Source organism: Cygnus olor, chromosome 4, assembly GCF_009769625.2.
Source record: "Cygnus olor isolate bCygOlo1 chromosome 4, bCygOlo1.pri.v2, whole genome shotgun sequence".
NCBI classification, from domain to species: domain Eukaryota; kingdom Metazoa; phylum Chordata; class Aves; order Anseriformes; family Anatidae; genus Cygnus; species Cygnus olor.
The window spans coordinates 31688942-31694941 of record NC_049172.1 but is presented as its reverse complement, the minus strand read 5'-3'; the positions used below and the strand labels follow the sequence as shown (position 1 = coordinate 31694941).

General features: G+C 36.0%; 1 long non-coding RNA gene across 5 annotated transcripts in view; it reads right to left on the bottom strand.

Annotated features, from left to right (window-relative positions):
• Window positions 1-454: 454 nt before the first annotated feature.
• Window positions 455-6000, bottom strand: part of LOC121068952 — a 65848-nt gene continuing 60302 nt past the window's right edge. For all 5 annotated transcript variants that reach the window (XR_005819161.1, XR_005819159.1, XR_005819160.1 and 2 more), the window contains one exon: window positions 455-913. This is a non-coding gene — a long non-coding RNA (uncharacterized LOC121068952). The remainder of the gene's footprint in view (window positions 914-6000) is intronic.

Genomic DNA, 6000 nt, shown 5'->3' with positions numbered 1-6000 from the left:
CCTCATTTTGCACAGCCATTCTACTGAGCAATTGGGAGTGCCACATAAGGTCAGAAAGTTACAGGGTAATGCAGAATTTGGCAAGGTAGGAAACAACCTTTTGATGAGCAGTTACTTCATAATTGTTTTCTTCCTACTGCTTAGTACAGTAGGCTTTCTTTTCTACCCCACAGGGTATACATTGCTCATTGTTTGCTCCTTTTTTTTTTTTTAAAACTTTCTTTTTTTTTTTTGGCTATGGGATAGATTTGCTGAATTCTTAAGGCAATCATTTCTTTCAAAAGAACTAATTTTCTTTCATTTTAGCAAGATAATGGATAATCAATTGGGAGATAACTGAGCTCCTTTGATGAAGCCACGGCTCAAGTTTTAAAACAGATCATTAAAAATAGTTAATAATATATGAGCTTTGTACACATACAGAAGATTTAATAAAATATGGCCAACTTATGAATATCTATTTCAATTTTATTTATCACAGGGAAACCTAGAAAGCTTAAAAAATAAAATCTAAATATGAACACAGCATGTTTTCATGATTTCTTCAATATATTAGTTCATATGTGGCTTATTAAGTTAGTAATCCTTATGTGTGCTTACTATTAATAAATATTAACTGTTCTTCAGAGGCAATTATCTTTCATAAGCAGGTCAATTATCTTTGTTATTATTAATTTTATCAGAAAGACAAATTTTACATGCTAATATGCTTCTTTTGATCTTAAATTATATGTAATTTTGCATAACAGCACAGTCCTTAAGGCAACTGATAAGAGTTCAGTATGAAGTATTGATAATCATTTTCCTTGGAGCTTGAGTGGGTGTAGTAACACCAGGAAACATTTTATAAATTTTCCCTTGATGTTGATTATTCATGTCTTGATCTCCAGTGGATTGGTTGCTTGTGTTCTTTCTAAAAACGATACAAATAATATTATATTAGTAATAATGATTATATATCTGGAAGAAGAAGCATAGGGAAATGAGACAGAAAACTATATTTAAACAATACTGTATGCAATGTGGCCTCATATGCCCAGAGCTGCTATGATCTGACAATACATAAAACCTTGTGACATACATCTTTAATGATTTAATATTTCTGCTTTGTCTAGAAAGTATTGTTTTTTTCTTCTTCTTCTTCCTTCTCTAGTGAATTAAGAAGAGATCTCATAGCTTAAGCATCTGTTCTCATTTTTCAGAGCATATTGTTCTTCGAATGCACCCTCAGTGATTACCTAGAGCAAAAGCTTTGGGTATTAGAGAACTTGATGAAACACGTAACATAATTGGGGTGAAGACAGCCTCATTAAGCTATCTTCTATTTATTGTTATGTCTTGATACTTTTGCTGTTATAGCTTCCCTTTATTGGCTGTTCCGTTGAATTGGGTGAGACCCACAGATACCCAGCCTCCTTGACGGTCTATCTATTGCCTTTGTTTTGATCTCCAACTTTTGGCACTGACTGAACTGAATTAGAAGGCTGTATGTCTCTTGGTATGTCCCTCAAGAGGGGGCAATGCTGCTAAGGTTAGGGCAAATTTTTAGTAGAAAAGACCATTCAGACAGCATTTTTACAGAGATGGTGTACATATAGAGCACTACACCAACAGTTCTACAGGCAGACCCATTCCAATTCATATTGGAATTATTTACTTAACACCTAGTGCTGCTCGCATTGCTCAAATAAACAGCTCTGTCATTTTCAGAATTTAATCCTTGGGTTACTTATTTATCATTTGTACAGGCACACACACACACACAAAAAAAATACACATTTGTTTTTCCCCTGAACTATAATCAACTATTTTATTGCTCAAGAATTGTTTTTATCAACCACTGAATTTCTCCATCCATAAATGTAACAGTAAATGGAGGGATGAATAGTATTTTTTTTCATAATCGTGTATTAGATTGAACTGGTGGTGACTTAGAGCAGGAGGAAAAACATATTCCAATGAGATACAATGTGAAAAAAAATCTTGTTTGCAATGGAGAGATTGTTTGTCCCTTGTAATTCTAATGACTAAATCTTTGTAGAAACATAACTTCATGAATCTTCATGCTAAGATATTTCTCTAACAAAAAATCATTTACTAAGTTTCTTATCCAATTTCTATGCAGTTTGTTTTCAGTCTTTTATTCCTACTGAAGAATTAGGAATGAATTAAAAAATGGTTGTGAATTCTAGGATCTTGTCTCAGACACTTTGCATAGGATTTTGTTAAAGTAATGAAGCCAGTGAAGTGAAGACCAACAGGAAAAAAAAAAAAAAAAAAAGCAGGTTGGTTATAATCACCACCAGACAGTCAGTGGGGAATTTATTTGTGCCCAAGTTTGTCATCAGCATGTAAATTGTAAGCAAAGTGTGCTTGCAATTGAGAGCAAAGCCCCTCAGCCTCTGCCCTGATCAGTCCTCTTGCAGAACCTGTGGGGCTGTCAGAATGCTTCTCCTCAAGTTGCTTGAAGTTTTTTGCACATCTCTGCAGTATCTACAAAGCACCTGCTGGCAGCTGGAAGAGCAGACCTCTCCAAAAGAGAAAACTGCTGACAGAAGAGTGATGAGCTTGAGAGTTGCACATGATACTTTTCTGAGCCTTCAGCATGTTTAATTTTGGTTTCCCTTTAGTAAGAACTTCATTTAAACGGAACCAGTCTATCCATTTCTAATTTCCTGCCTTATTCTCTCTGCCTTCATGTAATCCCTTGTGTATCAGCTTCATTTCTTATGCATGAGTTTAGAAATGCCTTTATTTCACTGGCCCAGGTTTGTGGCTTGGTACTTGCCATGCAAGACTTTCAGTGTTGAAATGCAGGTTTTCAGAAAGGCTTTAGTACAGATCCTAGGTCTGTAGAAGCAAAACTTCAAGTACAAATATCTGTTAAGAAATACTGCCATTCAAAACTCAGTGGAAATAAAAAATAAAAAGTTCCAGGTGTAAAAGATGCATAAAAAGTTCCAGGTGTAAATTTTTAGGTCCAAGCAGAGGGAAAGGGATGTGAGAGCAATTTTTAGGTATAAAAGGAGCTGCAGTAAGTAGGAAGAAAATAAACTATTTTTTTTTTGGTGTTCACTAAGGTTGAGATGGGCTTAAGTTGCAACAGACAAGACTTGGCTCATACATTAAGCTGTTCTACTAGCAAGGATATAAAAGCATTGATGGGCAGAGGCTGGGAAGATGGCTGAATCCCCATTATGAGAAGTGTATGACAAACAAACACGTGCTATGAATGCCATAAGGATAGTTCATCATGATTTTGAGGAAGTAGATGGGTAGATTTGAGTCTGTAATCATCTTTCTAATTGCATTAGATGCTAACAATCCAGAGTTAAAACAAGTGGCAGGCTAAAGCAATTGATTATATTCCTTTGAATCATAAAACAGTGATGACTTTCACAGAGGGCATATCAGAATATGTAGTTCTTGTTTTCATACCAAACTCACAGAAGAGGGACAGGAATACTAGACACAACCCTTTGTTTTGTTTTTTTGTCTTCCTCATGCTCCGTTGCCTATTTCTGTCTGCATATACATATATAATTAGCAGCATAATAAGAAGTACTTTTGTCCTCTTCCTGCTGCCTAAAAAGATATAATACACATGGAGTAATTAGATATTTTGGCTGCTGTAATATCTACAGAGTATGATTTTTGCAGAGCAACAAACTGTGACTGATGTAGGAAAAACCCAGTGATACAGATTTGTCCACGAGGATGCAGTGGAGGAAGGCAGTTTTCTTTGTGACTGAATGCTTCAGAGTTAAATAAATCTAGATAAATTTGGCTTTTTCTATGAAAAGTTGATGTTTGTTGCTCTGAAAATCAGTATAATGCTTAGGATGGTGTTTGCTGTAACTGAAGAGTTGAACTAATTTCCAGTGAACAGAGGTTTTGTGACAGAGTCTAGCTGCATACATTTCCACATGACATTTACTGCACTGCATTTGGAGAACTGAAACAAGGAAATAAACAAAAAAAAACAAACAAACAATGCAAAATAGCTCAAAAGAACTTTCTTGAACAGGGGCTGTTGTACTTACTTCGTGGTAGATGTCATGCATGTGACTGCCTCACTGCCACAGCCTCGACGGCCTTACTCTCACCTCTTAATTAGTCGTCTTCTTCTCATCTCCGAAATATAACACTTGTGACCTTTCTCTTCCAGCTCAAAAACTCGATTTCTTTGTTTCTACCTGCCTTGGGTGTACCAGTGTAACCACCAAACTTCAGACATGTTTCATCTAAGTCATTATGCGCATGACCAAACAAACATAACATAGTGGTGGGAAAGGGCACTCCAGTTGTCTTTGCATTTGCCCATGCCTGCCATCACAATTTTTAGATGATAAATGCTCACATCCACTAGTCCAATCTGTATGCCAACAAGTGAAGAGATGCAAAATATTCTGCAATGATACTGACTGCACAAAAAATTCAGAGAAACAATCATTCGTCTTCAGAATGGTTTTTAGCTTGTTTTTTATTACTTGCCTGAAGGTAGGGCAAGTAACAAATGCATCCTCTCTCTTTTTTTTTTTTTTTTTCCTTCTTTCTCTAATACTCTGATCACCTCCTCTAATCCTTATGGATAAGGACTGCTGAGGTCCTTAGGCAAAGGAGACAAAGGCAACTTCTCCAATAGCACTTTAGTTTAGATCAGAAGCATGCTTTTGAAGCAAATCTCCAATCATGCCCATTTGTTGCACACTGTTCTGCATTGCAGAGATTTGTTCTTGCTTTTCAGCACTACTGGCTAACAAAGACACATACTTAAAGGCTGTACATAGGTTTAACAGTGCATGTGTCAATGGGTTCTTCAAGTCATCTTGAATTCTACCATTAAAATGAAAGTAGTTTTCATCTTTAAAACCTATGTTATATTCTACTCACTGATGGCTACCTGTATTTGTATTTTGGTGGACATTAAGTTATGATTTATTTTATTTTTTATGTGGTGGAAAAAGCATATTTAAATCAAAAGGGGAAGATTACTTCTCTCAGCTAGCAAAGGCTCTTTATGTAGGAAGGACAGAGGACTTTTCATTGCATCTTCTCTCCTGAATCCTAAACATTGTTGTAGATAAAGTTACATGAAGTGTCAATTTTCTAGTGGCTTAAAATTACTGCTTCTTCAGATGCTGACCTTCAGAGGTTATCAGGAGAACATGCCTCACTCACTTCTTATTGCGAATAGTCATGCAGAGACCAAACATTTCTAAATTTATCTTCAAAATCCAAGCAGGATAATTAGCTGAAGGGGAGGTTTGCTGCCTGTGAAGATGTAGTAGTAGGCCCCCAGCTGGCCTGTTAGACCACTGAGCAAACTGGGCTGTGTAAGGATGGCCAGTTCTCAAGATTTTGTTGGCAGCCTTGCAAACCATGTACATTAATGACAACCAGTACAGTCATGAAATTAATCAGCCTCAGACTTCGTTATAAGGAAGTAAATTTTCTAGTTCTCAGGGCTGCAGAAAAATATAGTTGAAGCCATGTAAAAAGTGCACCTAGAGACTCAGAATCAAGGAGCACACAAAATATGTATACTTAAGATTAAAATCCTGTGGGTGTTTAAGACACCTCATTTAGGGATTTTTCTTCACCACTTGGGTAAAGAAACCTCCCTCTGTCACACTAAATAACAATTTACACAAATCCATCATGCAGAGCCTCATTTGAGAACACCAGTCTTTGGTATGACATTGGGTTTGTATTTTTATATTGATTAATGCATGCAATAAATGTAGACATAGATCTAAAGTGTGTATTTATGCAGACAGATAAAAACATATATATTATCAGTAGATTATGCCAAAATACCCAAGATAGCCAAGAAGACATTTTGTTGTCATATTCCCACAGGTAAGAAATGCAGAGTTGTCTATCTTCCATGATGTCTTAAATGAATTAGTAGGATAATGATATTTTATTTGTTTCAAGTTCATTCATCTGCCTAAAGCTTACAGTAAAGTTGCCATTAAGCTGCACAGAAGTTATTTA